At 36.4% G+C, this 16,399-nt stretch overlaps 1 long non-coding RNA gene across 1 annotated transcript; it reads right to left on the bottom strand.

The window, feature by feature from the left end:
- Positions 1 to 4,518: 4,518 nt before the first annotated feature.
- LOC111191363 (uncharacterized) lies at positions 4,519 to 5,364 on the bottom strand. The gene is made up of 2 exons (XR_007438454.1): positions 5,134 to 5,364; positions 4,519 to 4,564 (listed from the first exon to the last, which is right to left on the bottom strand). It is a non-coding gene; the product is annotated as an uncharacterized LOC111191363 (long non-coding RNA).
- Positions 5,365 to 16,399: the final 11,035 nt, after the last annotated feature.

Here is a 16,399-nt window from a genome sequence, read left to right as displayed (position 1 = left end):
GTCCAGTCAAGCTTCCTGTAGCAAAAAGGAACTTTGTCAGTGTCGACAATCTGAAACTGCAATAATAAACACTACAATAAACACTATATATAATGGTCCCATCATCAGAATGACTATGGTCCTTCTAACATGCACAGTTTGTATAAGTTTTTATTTAGTGTGGCGTGATGCGTGGATTGTGTATAAACCAATAGGGTGTCTGAAAGGTATATTTTTATATTCCTCATCCCACCACAATCAAATTCACTCTATTCTGATAAAGCGAATTATGTGAATAGTTTTTTTTTTATTATATGAATGGTATATGAGTATTCGTTTTAAATTGAATTACTGAAATAGAGTAACTTTTAATATTTTTGATATGCACTAGTATATATATACTCTCTCTCTCTCTCTCTCTTTTCTCTCCCTCTCTCTCTCATTCTTTGCAATGACCTGACCCTGCAAAGACTTTTTCAGAAGCTGGTTTGCTCCTCAGGTATGTATGCGTGGGTGTGTTTTTGTGTACCATTAAATTATTATTTTTTTTAAATATAAATGATGAAGCCAGAATATAAATCTTAGATTTGTCTGGGTTACAAATGGCATGTTGTCTTTTTGTGCTTGTCATATGTAATTATTTCATAAATTATTAGAAAGTGATTTTGTTTTTGAATGCAGGGAAAATATTACATGACAAAATGTCTAACTGAAAAAAAAAACTGTTTGAATAAAGGTTGACAAAAGATACTACACCCCCTGCCCAAAACACATTTTTCTAAAAGCCATAATGACTAATATTATTTTACAATGTTAATGTTTAAAAAATTGGGATGCACTAGACTCCCTTATTTATTTATTTATTTATTCATTCATTCATTCATTCATTCATTCATTTATTTATTTATTTATTTATTTATTTATTTGGAAAGGGGTTTTGTTTCAACGATAAGAAGCCGGAATCAAAACAAGTTAAAATTAAATAGGAGAAGCGAGGCTATTTTTTAAAATGTAAGCCCTAGAAATTTCAGATCATTGTTTGAAAATGTACGAAGTAGAAATAAAAAGTTACTCCAGTAAAGTATAGATAACCAAAATGTCTATTAAGTAAGGTAATGAAGTATTTGTGCTGTATCAGGATGGCCTGTGAATGCCACCAGGTAGGAACACTTAATGAACCGACAACTAAAGCTAAATCAGCTGAAGCCATATAGCATCCGCATGCTCAGCTGCACACTTGTGCTTGTGTTCAATCTGCAGCTTAGCAGGTTGAAAAGCCGAAAAGTGCAGACAAATCATACTTCATTCCAGACAGATGATGTGTGGCAAATCGATGCTTCAGCTGCACCTCTCACAACAGGGGGAAAAGTAACCCTGACCCCGAGGGATAGAGCGGCAGCGAGATGCCTCATCCTGCCATTATAAAACCCACATCAGGACCCCGCATCATCATTTATTTATGAGTCCGACATGCTTGCCTGAAGTTACAGGAGGGTCTCTCGAAGAGGTGAGTCATCCTGTTCCTCACTCTCTCTCTCTGTCTTTCTCTTTCTTTATATATATATATATATATATATATACACACATATATATATATATATATATATAATAGTGTTATATATTGTGCATTTAAAAAATATATTATTTCAGTAATTTAGTTTAAAAAAAAATATATATATATATAGAGAGAGAGAGCGAGCGAGAGAGAGAGAGAAAAAAAATCTATTTTAAGCGTTTATTTCTTCTATTGTTTATTAACCAATTAGCCAATGAAAACCCAGCCAGAACGCTAACCAGCCAGCCTAGGCTAAGTTAATGCTGAGCTAAAGCAAGCTACGCTAACCTAACCACAGTCCAGACGGCTAGCTAAAACCAACACCACCCAGCAAAACAAGCAGAAATGCTCAAAAAATGCGTAGCTTTCACCTGAAGACGACTCCACAAAGCAGGAGAAGAGAGTATTAGCGTTATTTCACGCTCCTAACATTTCCATCTTCGCTTATCCCCAATTTTGCTTTCAAGCTAACTTTCGCGGTGTAAGTCTGTATGAACCATACACCGTTTTGTAGTTAAGTTTCAGTTCTGTTACAATTGTGGTGGAACTACTTTTTGGCGGAAGGCTCAGTCCATATTAAAGCATATTCATTCTTAATTTCTTAAAGTTCTTAGATTTTTTTTCTTTATTCATTTTGTAAAAAAAGAAACTGTTGTATAACAGCAATAGAACACTCGAATCACAGCCGTGATGTTATTTGTGATAACACACTCCCTCTCGTGTTCTATTGCTTAAGTAATACATCTATGTAATATATGATTTTACACTTTAAATTGATATATATATATATATATATATATATATATATATATTCTCTTTCTCCTTTCTCTTCCTCTCTCTGTCTCATTTTTGCAATGACCTGAACCTGCAAAGACTTCTGTTTCCGAAGCTGGTTTGCTCATAAGGTATGTATGCGTGGGTGTGTATTTGTGTACCATTAAATGTGTGCCTGTGTGTGTGTGCTTGCAGTACCATTTCAGATTACATTTCTTCTTGAATCATCAACTTATTGTTAATGCCATTATTAATTTCGTACATTTTAAGGTCATGATTTAAAAGACAAGCCATTTCTGAATCATACTGGATAGAAAACGCATTGCTTTGTTAAAGGCGCTGTTTTGGAAAAGGCATTTAGGTTATAACATTATAACACCCACATCATGAACAATTTTTTTCATTTATATGAAGCTGTAATGTTTTGATTGGTCATGGCAGCTGCATTCATAATACGATGGCATGCAGCTGCTTGGGAATGCCTACATTGATATAGATGTAGATTGTGAGGTGATATCTTGTGAGTGAAGTCTAACACTTGGCAAGTGATTTATCATAGTTTGAGTGAGATCTGATAGTGGGTGCCAGATGAATCATGGATCCAGAATCAAGAATGTATAGAGAATACTTCATAGAAGGCATTATCACACATAGTGGACAGCACGGTGGATAGGACTGATTGTGACTGGCGACATCTGCCTAGAATTGTCTGTGTAAAGTGACAAGCAAGCTACTCTGGCAGAAATCAAAAACTGCCTGTTTAATTCTAAAGGATAATAAATGTTGGTAAATTAAGCACTGATTAAAATAATTTAGTTGACTTTCTTGTTTTTATAAAAGCAGTGCTGCATTCTCTATGACAGTATTAAGACAAAATGGTACACCTGAATTCCTATACTGCCTAGAAAAATGCAGATAGTAAAGCAACCCAAGTTTTTAGAAGTCAATAGCTTTTGTTACAGACTTTTCGCACGACAATACCCTGAGGCAACGTATAATTCTCTACCAAGACTTGGTTTCAAGAGTGAAAAGAGACTTGGAGCTAAAGGTTTGACAGGTACAACTGGCAGTAAAAAAATATATAAAAATATTATGTATTAGACACTTTACTTTGATATCTTGATTTATTATACTTGAATGATTCTTATTCAGGAACAAAGCTTACCCCATTGTTTTACATACAGTATGAATTCAATGCCTGGGGTGGCTGAGGTGGCTTGTCAGATGTTATCCACTCCTATATAGCTTACACTGTACAGATTAAGATGTTAAAGTTTGTTAGATATGGCCATAGTGACATAGGAAACTTAATATCCCTGTTAATTTTGATCATGAAGCCTGTAACAGTCCAGTATAATTTGGCAAACAACATACTTGTTTTTAAAGCATCATTATGCTAAAAATTGGCATATCTCACTCCTGGGCTCCCCCTAAAGTGGAATGTGCATTTTAAACCACATCTAAACCACATCTTTCACATGCAGTTTACAAGCTGAAAGATAGAGAAGCGGCATATGAAGTAAATTAATCATCTGGACTGTTATGGGTTAAGTAATATTACATGAGTTTGCTTAAATATGACTCACAGTTACACTGTTACTTAAGAAATAATACACAAGAGGAAGTGCTATAACATGTACCATTGGTAGATCAGCACAGTAGTGCCAATGTTACACGTTATAGCACGACCCTCGAGTGAATTATTGTATTTATACCACAGTTCCATTATCACTGTTTATTGAACGATTTTGAGTCAAAAAGAATGAGGAAAATATGATCTGTTTAGTTATAAACACTGCAAGTTAAAACAGTTCCATTGTTGCTCTGTTTGTAGCTGTGCTGCTTGATTTGTAAGCGCTGCATCATTGCTAGGTTGTCTGTATGTGAGAGCTTTGGTTACAGTGCATTACTGGCTGATAATAACCTAGCAATGATGCAGCGCTTACAAGCCAAACAGAGTGGCTACAAACAGAGCAGCAATTGAACTATTTTAACTCGCAGAGCACTGCCAATATTAAACGTTATACATTTACATTTAGGTATTTAGCAGACGCCCTTATCCAGAGCGACTTACAACAGTGCTTCGATGTTTCTTCAAATATCCAAAGCTAGTTTGTAGATTAGGATCAAGAGATATGTAGCCGGTCTGTACTCTGCTGCTACCCTCTTCTGCGTTGTGTGTGTATGGAATAAAGCTCAGGACACCAGAATCAGCTTCAGTCTGTGTATTTGTTTCTCCTCTCTCAGTCAAGTTCACTCTCTCAGTCAAGTTCACTATATAAAAAGCATATAGAGCAAAGTAGGTACAGATTTTGGTCTCAATAGCTTCAACAGGGAATGCCTCTCTCAGTCAAGTTCACTGCAGACTCACAATACATGTGTATGAAAATAAAATACATATCTTTAAATACTATTAATAATAATAATAAAAAATAATAATAATCATCATTATTATAAAATCACTTATTTACGACATTAATATCCCAAATGTCAACAAAAACCAATATTAAAATACCCTTATAATAACACTAGTAGTGATATGCTTATGCAATAATAAACTAATATTTATGTATATATATATATATATAGTTATAGTTTTATAGATTCAGTATTTATTTCAACACATGTAGCTACTACAACCACTTCTTGGTAATAAGTTCTGTTATTTCAAAATATATCAACTGAATTACTGAATGTTTTTTTTCCCATTTCTAGTACAAACAACAACAAAAAATAGAAGAAACAATAAAACAAAATGGCATCCTCCATTTTATATACACAGTACATCCACTAAAATCAACTAAAATGGCTATGGAAGTACTCACCTATATAAAAAGCATATAGAGCAAAGTAGATACAGATTTTGGTCTCAATAGCTTCAACAGGGAATGCCTAACACGAAAAGAAAGCCAGCATAATAGTTAGGCTCAAAAGCTAGGAAGCTGTATTGCCAACAAACCAGTAGAGGGCGCATACTGCCCGCTAAACACAGTGCAACTTTGCTCTTTAACAAAAATGTTTTAAAACTGAAAAAAATACTACTAGCAGCACCATAGTAGCACCATGACAACTGGCAGTAAAAAAATATATAAAAATATTATGTATTAGACACTTTACTTTGATATCTTGATTTATTATACTTGAATGATTCTTATTCAGGAACAAAGCTTACCCCATTGTTTTACATACAGTATGAATTCAATGCCTGGGGTGGCTGAGGTGGCTTGTCAGATGTTATCCACTCCTATATAGCTTACACTGTACAGATTAAGATGTTAAAGTTTGTTAGATATGGCCATAGTGACATAGGAAACTTAATATCCCTGTTAATTTTGATCATGAAGCCTGTAACAGTCCAGTATAATTTGGCAAACAACATACTTGTTTTTAAAGCATCATTATGCTAAAAATTGGCATATCTCACTCCTGGGCTCCCCCTAAAGTGGAATGTGCATTTTAAACCACATCTAAACCACATCTTTCACATGCAGTTTACAAGCTGAAAGATAGAGAAGCGGCATATGAAGTAAATTAATCATCTGGACTGTTATGGGTTAAGTAATATTACATGAGTTTGCTTAAATATGACTCACAGTTACACTGTTACTTAAGAAATAATACACAAGAGGAAGTGCTATAACATGTACCATTGGTAGATCAGCACAGTAGTGCCAATGTTACACGTTATAGCACGACCCTCGAGTGAATTATTGTATTTATACCACAGTTCCATTATCACTGTTTATTGAACGATTTTGAGTCAAAAAGAATGAGGAAAATATGATCTGTTTGGTTATAAACACTGCAAGTTAAAACAGTTCCATTGTTGCTCTGTTTGTAGCTGTGCTGCTTGATTTGTAAGCGCTGCATCATTGCTAGGTTGTCTGTATGTGAGAGCTTTGGTTACAGTGCATTACTGGCTGATAATAACCTAGCAATGATGCAGCGCTTACAAGCCAAACAGAGTGGCTACAAACAGAGCAGCAATTGAACTATTTTAACTCGCAGAGCACTGCCAATATTAAACGTTATACATTTACATTTAGGTATTTAGCAGACGCCCTTATCCAGAGCGACTTACAACAGTGCTTCGATGTTTCTTCAAATATCCAAAGCTAGTTTGTAGATTAGGATCAAGAGATATGTAGCCGGTCTGTACTCTGCTGCTACCCTCTTCTGCGTTGTGTGTGTATGGAATAAAGCTCAGGACACCAGAATCAGCTTCAGTCTGTGTATTTGTTTCTCCTCTCTCAGTCAAGTTCACTCTCTCAGTCAAGTTCACTATATAAAAAGCATATAGAGCAAAGTAGGTACAGATTTTGGTCTCAATAGCTTCAACAGGGAATGCCTCTCTCAGTCAAGTTCACTGCAGACTCACAATACATGTGTATGAAAATAAAATACATATCTTTAAATACTATTAATAATAATAATAAAAAATAATAATAATCATCATTATTATAAAATCACTTATTTACGACATTAATATCCCAAATGTCAACAAAAACCAATATTAAAATACCCTTATAATAACACTAGTAGTGATATGCTTATGCAATAATAAACTAATATTTATGTATATATATATATATATAGTTATAGTTTTATAGATTCAGTATTTATTTCAACACATGTAGCTACTACAACCACTTCTTGGTAATAAGTTCTGTTATTTCAAAATATATCAACTGAATTACTGAATGTTTTTTTTCCCATTTCTAGTACAAACAACAACAAAAAATAGAAGAAACAATAAAACAAAATGGCATCCTCCATTTTATATACACAGTACATCCACTAAAATGGCTATGGAAGTACTCACCTATATAAAAAGCATATAGAGCAAAGTAGATACAGATTTTGGTCTCAATAGCTTCAACAGGGAATGCCTAACACGAAAAGAAAGCCAGCATAATAGTTAGGCTCAAAAGCTAGGAAGCTGTATTGCCAACAAACCAGTAGAGGGCGCATACTGCCCGCTAAACACAGTGCAACTTTGCTCTTTAACAAAAATGTTTTAAAACTGAAAAAAATACTACTAGCAGCACCATAGTACATGTCGCTAGGCTCTTAGTGTCAGAATATATTAGAAATGCTCATGAAATTACTGTTTTAATTCATCAAAATGAACATTTTATGTAGAGCACTATACAGCATACCTCTCTCAGTCAAGTTCACTGCAGACTGAGGAGAAAATAGCGCCAACGCGACAATAGGAGGCAGGACTACGGGTGCTCAGAATAGACAAAAGGTATACGTACTCCCATTTGCCATACAGAACAGTAAAGAACTCTATAAGTAAAAATGAAAAAGAAAGGGGGAATTTCTGTGAAATTAATAACAAAAACGAATTACAAATACAAAAAAATATAATATTATTTTCATCTGCTACAGATACACAAAGCTTGATCGTTTTTAGAACCCTAGGAACCTTTTTTTTTTTTGATTAGTCTAGGAACTTTGAAAAGATGTGTCTTCAGTCGACGTTTGAAGACCGTGAGTGACTCTGCTGTTCTGACAACCAGTGGAAGTTCATTCCACCACCTTGGTGCCAGCACAGAGAAAAGTCTGGATGTCTGTTTTCTGTGTGTTTTGAGTGATGGAGGTTCGAGCCGAGCCTTACTGGAAGCTCTAAGAGCTCTTGGTGCAGATCTGGCTTTGACCATTGCCATCAAGTATGAAGGAGCTGGTCCGTTTTTTGCCTTGTAGGCCAGAGTTAGGGTTTTGAATCGGATGCGGGCAGCAACAGGGAGCCAGTGGAAGGAACGCAGCAAAGGAGTCACATGACTGAAATTCGGAAGATTGAAGACTACAGTAGTCGTGCTGCCGCGTTCTGAATTAATTGCTACTTTGTGTTAGTCTATCACTTAAAATTTAAATAAAACACAATTCAATTTGTGGTGGTAAGGTGACAAAATGAGAAACACTTCAGGGGGTAAGAATAGGGGTATCAATTTTTGCAAACTACTGTAGATTCTACATTGTCTGGAATGCTAAGCTTTTCTAGTCTCCATATGATCAGTCAGGGGTACTTCAATTTGATTTTTAAGCTGATTTTTAAACAAATAAATGCTACATAAAGCTGGTTTATGTGTTTATTTGACAAAGAGTACATTTCTGACAGCATATATGGTAGCATTAAAATCGAGTAGGTCTCAAACAAATATGTGCAGCAACAGTACATACAAGCATGTTTAATATGAGACAGTCCTTTGGGGTTGGCACTGGTAGAACTTGCAAAGAAGGTGCCATTGTGAACCAGAATGGTGCACAGGCAAAAACAACTGTAAACTTTAGTCATTCTTGCACTAATTTCTCACGAAAACTGCTGCATCCATGTAGTCAAGCATGCTATACACTCATGGAGTGTTAGAGAGTCAGTGGTCCTGCTGGGCACCTGATGCAGAGGAATAAAGCAGTATGAAGCTGAGGAATGTCTGACACCATGTCAAGCTGTCATGAGCCGAGTGAAAAGCAAAAACAGAAGAATGTTACCCTACTGACCTGGCCTCATAACCTCCAGTCTCCAGCTTTGTAATGACCACAGATCCAGTGTATTGTTTGACTCTTTCCCCAGATGTATATCCTTCAGACAGAGCTGGGTAAGACACAATTTTATTTTAAGTCTTTTTTGAAGAACAATACACTGTACCTGCACAGAATGTTAACAGTTCTTTTCCTACTAAATCCTATTCCCTACTGTCTCAGCTTATCGTACAGCAAAACATAAAAAATACCGTATTTTTCCCACCATAAGGTACCAGATTATAAGGCACACTATCAATAAACGTCTATTTTCTGACATAAGGTTAGCGTCTTATGCCTCCCTACAGCGCTACACTGGGGAACCCTGTGTGTTCAGTCTGATATACTCACCTCTGAACAGCAACAGAGCTAGCGCTTAGCGTAGTTTATGTTAATGCTGCTCCAGCAGTGCTAGCCTGGGTTAGCAGCAGGCTACAGGCCGATAATACTCACCTCTGGATGGCCAAAGAGCTAGCGCTTCATGTGGTTAGCAGCTACTGCTAATACTGCTGAAGAACTAAACTGATGCACTGGTTAACTACCTTTAACCAAAGTAAACTAACTGGTGGTGGCTTGGTGGTTAGCACAGTTGCATGTCACATTCTCTATCACTGGGGTCTTGGGTTCAAGTCCCTACCTGGGTGGAGTGTCCATGTTTTTCCTGTGACCGTGGGTTTACTTCCACAGTGCAAAAACTTGTGCTCTTGTGTGAGTGTGTGTTAATGTGTGTAGGCCTGTAGGCCCAGATATGCACTTCCATTCACCATCCAAGGGTCTGTGTGTAAAACAAAGTGTACAAAAATAGTGTAACTACAGTTCTTGGATACTTGAGAACCCCAAGATGCACTACACAGTATAATCCTTAGAATACTGGCTCCTAAACCATCATCCTCACTATGTATCTGTTTATGGGGTAAAACACACTTCCAGGCAGGTTCAACAGCTCCAGCTCCCTAAGTTCTGCCCTAAAAATGAAAGTTAGGCTTTTTATAGCATCTGCCTGATTTATGAAGGTTAACAAGCTAGGTCTTTTCTCATTTGTGTGTTTCTAATCTTTCTTATGCTGATGTATGACTAAGGATGTGTGACCTGCCTGTCACCTCATGTTTATACCCCAGGGAAGCGGGAGGTCGTGGGTGACCACTAAAAGGTTCCTAATGACTTAGGCTGGGTATAACAGCATTTTTTTGCCAACTCTTTAGAAATGCATCTCTAATTTCACAATATTTATACTATAGTCATTATCAGAATTTAAAATGTTCTAACCATCTGCAGAAACATCATGGCAATATTGAGCTTTCAGTGATTCTTTGATCTGTTCATTTTTTAAAGAACAACAAATGGCCTTTGCTCCTTTTACCAGCAGAGCATTGAGGGTAGTGTAATTGATGTGATCATGTTAGACTGCTGAACTTACTATTCTCATTTAAGAGGTCTCAGGACATTAGTTAATTTCTCACAGAGCACAAATGCTATGGTTTAGAAAACAGAAAACATTGCCTCATGTACTTGCTGTAGCAAATCTCCCATTCATTTTTTTTTTCTTTTTTCTGTTTGTTTACATTGTAAATTTTATTATTGAAGAATATATTAAAGCTATGCAGTAACACATGTGGAATTATTCTGTACAAAATCCTCTGTCCTTGACAAATTTGTATTTTAGGTGAAATGCTCTATGAGCATTTGCCTATACACATGTGGAGGGCTGGGAAAATAACAATGAGATTGTCATCAGGTTAATTTATAGTTCATAAATATATTTCTAAGGTGAGAGACATTCATATGATAAGATCATAAATCGTGAATTATGTTGGAATACATTCAGTTTATTAATAATTTATATTATTCAGCATTATACTATATGTTGCCTTCATTAGGTTGAAAAAACCTAATATATATGTATAATGTATTTTGTGTACTGGCCCAAAAATATATGGCGTAATCCATTCATTGGCGTAGGAACTGGGGGCATAGATGAAATAGGTGTATTTGTCCCCACAAAAAATGATACCGCAGGAAAAGCAGAATTTGTTTTAAAATAAACTTTATTTTGAAAGCGGGCCGAAATCTGCACCCTCGCCATGAAAAGCACCCCCTCTCGGGAGTGCGTTTCTAATTAAAGTTAGTTAAAGCAAATATCTCTGCTTAACAAGAAGACGGTGTGTATGCGCTGCTGAGAGGGGGTGCATTTCATGGCGGGGGTGCATATTTAGGCACTACTTTGGTGCCGAATTCAGCAACCCCCACCAGGAAAAGCACCCCCTCTCGGTAGAGGCTGCAGGAGATGTTTCTTTTTCCTTTTTTCTTTCAAATCAGTGTAGCTTAGAAAAATTTCTTGGGTATTTCCATTTTCTAAGTAAAGTTAAAGCCAAGAAGACATGGGTGTGCATTCCTGAGAGGGGGTGCTGTTCCTGGCGGGGTGCTGAATTCGGCCAATGATGAGAGCAATGAATCGCAACAATAACAATATGCTACAATAAAAATTCCTTTAGGATAATGTCTTGTTCTGCTAACAGACTAGGAGGGTTTGGGTTATCTCACGTTTATATTAACTGCTGCCAAAAATCTCTATGAAACTAAAAGTTACATTCTTTTAATAAAAGGACACCATAAGAAGTGCTTTCAGTAGACATAATTAAAAACACAGGACACAATTCTACTTTTTAAAAAAAGAGTGGAAAAAGTGTAAGTATGCAATAGAATTAACATGCCAATTCATAATAATAATAATAATAATAATAATAATAATAATAATAATAACAATAATAAACAATATATATTATTTTACATATTAGATGATAACTGATCTGTTTTTGTCATATGTTCTTTGCTTTGATTAATTTTAGCAAATGTTTCCCCCCAATGTTAAAATCCACTCCTACGCCTTTGAATCCACGAACACACCCTGAGATTTTTTAAAAAGCCACCGCACTCAAATTAGTTTGCTTCTCCCGCCCCTTTTGAAAGTGTGAATGGGAAAAGAAAAAAGAATTCAGATGAAGAGCTTTGCTCCCACATAGCTCTGCTACCCAAGGCCAAAATCAATAACTCCAGGTTAGGGGCTAGAGCACTTCAGCAGGGTTTTATTCACTCTGAGCATTGCTTTACCCTTTTGAGACTCAATTCACCTGCAGTGACAATATACAGCTCCCACATCTCTCACATTGTACCTTAAAAAGGTCAGAACGCTGTACCTACCTCCTTCTAAGAGTGAATAAAGTTTGTTTAATTATGTGCTGAAGTGCTTTTTTTTTATCTGTGCATTTCTAAAAGTAGCAGATATCTCAGCAAACAATTTTTGGTTAGCAGAATGTTTTTTTTTTTTAAGTTACAGTTAACATTCTTAGAACGTCTAATCTGTCCTGCTTTGTTGGACCACCTGCCGTGCTGAGAATGATATACCACCCAAACAACACCTGCTCTGTGAGGGTCCTGTGGGGTGCTGACCATTGAAGAACAGTGTAAAAGGAGTATAATGTTATATGTATGCAGTGAAACAGGAGAACTACAGTCTGTAATTACTTCAACTTAAATAAAGAGATAAATAATATATATTTTTTTGTATTTTACAGTGACATTATTGGTCTTATTTTTTTGGTTATTCTGACCGTTGTGCATTCCAGAAGGGTAAAGTCTTAAAGAAGATGAGTAGGAAGGGCAGTTATTTGACAGCCGCTTTAAGAATGAATGGTGATTTAAATATTAGCAGTCCCTTTAAGGATGAATGCTGATTTAAATATGAGCAGCAGCAAGGACAGATTTTCCAGTAAATATCAGCCCTTTTAAGGACAACTCTTGTGTTGCATATTGTAGAAACAATCTCAGAGCCTTCTTAACATCTTTATACTGTGAGCAATGAACTACCCTTACACTAAATGAATACTGAAAGCTTTCAGATTACCACTTTGTCTAGGAAAGTGCACCCATCATCACCCTCGTTAATGTGCTCAAGGGAGCATGAATATTAGCATTGCCGCTGTAATTTCTCCTTCAGGGAGATTACTAAACATACTTGGGCAGACGGTTCCACCAGAAACTCAAGGACAACATCTGATGTGTGGGTGGCGGTGAAGATGCTCTGTTCCAGATCAGTCTAATGTGCTCTTTTACACCCTTGTAGGACTGCAAAGTCTTTGCAGGGCCACATATTTTGAATAACTATAGTCTAAATTCAGACAGCCTCAGCCTCAGGTAGTGTGGAGTCTCTGGAGACATATCATCCCAAGCACAATTTAAACCACCTGAGGCCTTCAAAGAGTGCCTGATATCTTAAACCATAGGGGAAATCAATCAATGATTTGAAGAGGTGGGATAGGATATTAAGGGGGAAAGCACAGGAATTTAAAAACATGGTTAAGATGTAAACAATCATTTACAATGGTTTGGTGTGATGTGCTCTATTCTAAAGAAACTAGATTGTCAGAATTGTTTACAGAGGTGGTGATACACATACAAAATAAAGAAGTACATTTAGAGTGAATAGTGGTTTTGAATAAAAAATAAATGGCATATACCACTATAAACACACTGTAGACATTGTGACCCCTAAATATTTATCACAACCACTGTAAAAAACATGGATTGGTAAGTTTCTTTACACTAAAGCAATGAATTTGATAGAAATACATTAATTAATAAATAAATAGTTGGAATCGCTTTTAATTGGAAAACAATAATTGACCAGCTTGACTCAACAGCAGACATCCCACCTGTTACAGAAGTTCCATAAGTCTATCATATTGTAACAAGTGCTCCCTGGTGACTCTGGTGAGTTCACTCATTCTAGGCCTGGAGGGTTTGGAGGAGGAAGTCGCAGGCCTTAATGTTACCTCCCTGAAATAAATTCTGACAGGTTGGGATGTCTGAAACCAGCTTGGTCATGTTGATTATGCAGATAAACCAGGTACTCTTATCAAATGCAACTGAAAACATGACCAGCTTTTTAACCACACTGACCATCAACTGCTATCTTAGAGCATCTGAAACCAGCTACAAGCAAAAAGGGTCTTTCACTGGATTTTGTTCCAGAAAATTCTACTCTTTCAACAAACACCTTCTTTTACATTACTGCTCTGTCATGTTGTGGCTCAATGCCCACTAGGCGTACTAATGGACCTATTTGATTCAACATCTCACACATCTCCCCAGGGGCATAACTATCAGTTCCAAAGACACTGGCAAGGGCAAACAATGTCTTGTAGGCCATCGACACAGGCAAGATAACAAAACAGGTCTCTTCGAGTGTCTGAGGTAGACAGACAGCCACCCTTTGGCACAACTGAGATGGACTGTGTCCGTTAGTGCCCAGGGACTGTTTGTTCTCTCTATAATGCAAAGGCCTCTCACACTCCTGTCTCTATCAGCTTGTCTGTCTGTCAGCCCTGCTTTTGGGATATGCCTGTTAGGCTAATGGGTGTGTGTAGAGAGTAACACAGACCTGTGTGAAGGAAGGTAACCACCACACTTACAGATACCCAATTACTATAATTGGTGTGTACTGCCCTCTGCTGGCACAAGGGACAAAGTGTTTTTTCAGAATCTGTCTCACATTTAGGCCCAATCCCATTTCATCCCTTGTCTCTACCACATAGCCCTACCTCTCTGTTTTGCTAGTGGACATCTAGGGGTAGGGTACTCCGAATCTTGTTAGGCTACAGGGGTAGGTTAGAGGATTAGGGATTAGAGGATTGTTAGGGATTTTTCAGAGGCACACTTAAAACAGAGGGTTACGAATTGTTCGCAAAATGGGGGCACAAACACACAAAGAAACCCACAAATTTAAGTAATTTCCCATCGTAACAATTACAATAACATCTATATTACCATAGTTTGTCACATTTTATTACATAAAAGCACAAAACATTGTTAGTACTTCATTTTAGTAGCTAGCTAACTTTACAAAAGTTAAAAGTCCTAAAAAGTGCATGAAAAACAGTTAACCAGTAGACTTTTAGTGCTCCACTGCTATCGTTATATCTGTATTGTGTGTTTGAAAGGTTGTCCCATTCGAAGCACACTCAAAAACAAGTATTAGGGGTGAAAAAGAGAAATGGGATTGGGCCTAAGTCAAGATGTATAAAATAGATCATTGTAGGCAAACTTACTTTTTTTGTTACAGAGGCATTCATTAAAACCAGGAGTTGTAACCTAGACATGAGTTGTTACCTAAAGTTCATTCAAAATTACTTTGTACAAAATAAACAACTACAACAACCAAAAAATATTTTATATTATATGCAATAGCCCAGAAATAATCAGATTCTTTAGAACTGAGGAAAAACACTATTAGCAAAGGTGGCAAGTAGCAAAAAAGGCTCTTGTATACAGTTCTCTTCATCAAGTAATAAAAATGCCACGTTATTAGACAATATTAAAGTGTACAGCGATATTCTGCAAGACAACAGACAATAAACACTGAATTAAGTATTAAATGTTTTTCTATGTATTTGTTGAGACTGTAAGCATATTTTATGAAAATGCTGAAAATGTTGTGGCAGTGTAAACTCTCAATAAATTCCTCCTTTTTTAACGGTGTACTTTTAAATGAATTTATTGTTTTGTTGCTTAATTGTGTAAATGTGTCATCTCATTGCTATCTCATAACAATAACATAAAAAAGGTTCCTCTGTCCAATTTGTCAAGCCTTCTTTATTCCAGCGCCCCACTTTGGCTTTATCTTCCCTCAAAAATACAAGTATATATTGGTATTTTATTTGACACCACTAATATAAAAATAATTGTATTTCTTACATTAATTATTTCATTAATATTTAAATATCCACTATAAAAATGTGTCTTAGATGAACAACTGCAAGTAATCACAGTTATACCACAGTTAGTTCCAACCCTGCAATGTGATTGGCTGGGAGGTGTTTTATGAATGACATTATCAGTTGGTAATGCACTGTAACCGAAGCGCTCCATGTATTACTCCATCACATACAGGTAACCTAGCAACGATGCAGCGCTAAAAAACCAAATACGATGTCATTATACACCACTGGGAGCCGCGTCATGTCTGCAATAGGCAGTGCAGGCAAAGACACGGTCCCATAAATAAATAAGCCCAGCGATTTGAAAATACGCATTATTACACACATTACCAGCCACCAATATCAGGTTAAGATTTGTTATTATTAAAATAAAAGCTTACTTGTATATATTTTCCAGTTAATATGGAGTATTTTAAGCTGACTTTTGTGACCCTTGTAATTCTGCAGGTCTTGCTGCTGGGGGGTGCCAAAGTAAACAAACTTTAATTCTTAAGAAAGAAAAAGAAATTTCAGTCAAACTAGCACTGGACTATAATTTACACAGATTTGTCTTCTAAAATTGTTTACTTTGGGTGAGTAAAGCTCTTAATGCTACGTTTATTTACAGTAAGCTTAGATTTTCACAATTTTGACTGAAAATGGCAGAAAAAGAGGCCACCACGCTAACCTAGCAACAATTTAGCGCTTACAACGCAGCTACAAACAGAGCAGCAATGGAACTATTTTAACTCGTGGAGTGTTTATAACCAAACAGAACATATTTTCTCGTCCCCTTTAACTCAAAGTCATTTAC

The sequence above is a fragment of the Astyanax mexicanus genome, chromosome 3 (assembly GCF_023375975.1).
Source record: "Astyanax mexicanus isolate ESR-SI-001 chromosome 3, AstMex3_surface, whole genome shotgun sequence".
Taxonomy (NCBI): Eukaryota; Metazoa; Chordata; class Actinopteri; order Characiformes; family Acestrorhamphidae; genus Astyanax; species Astyanax mexicanus.
Note: the sequence above shows the minus strand (reverse complement) of the source record. Positions and strands in the feature narration are given on the sequence as shown.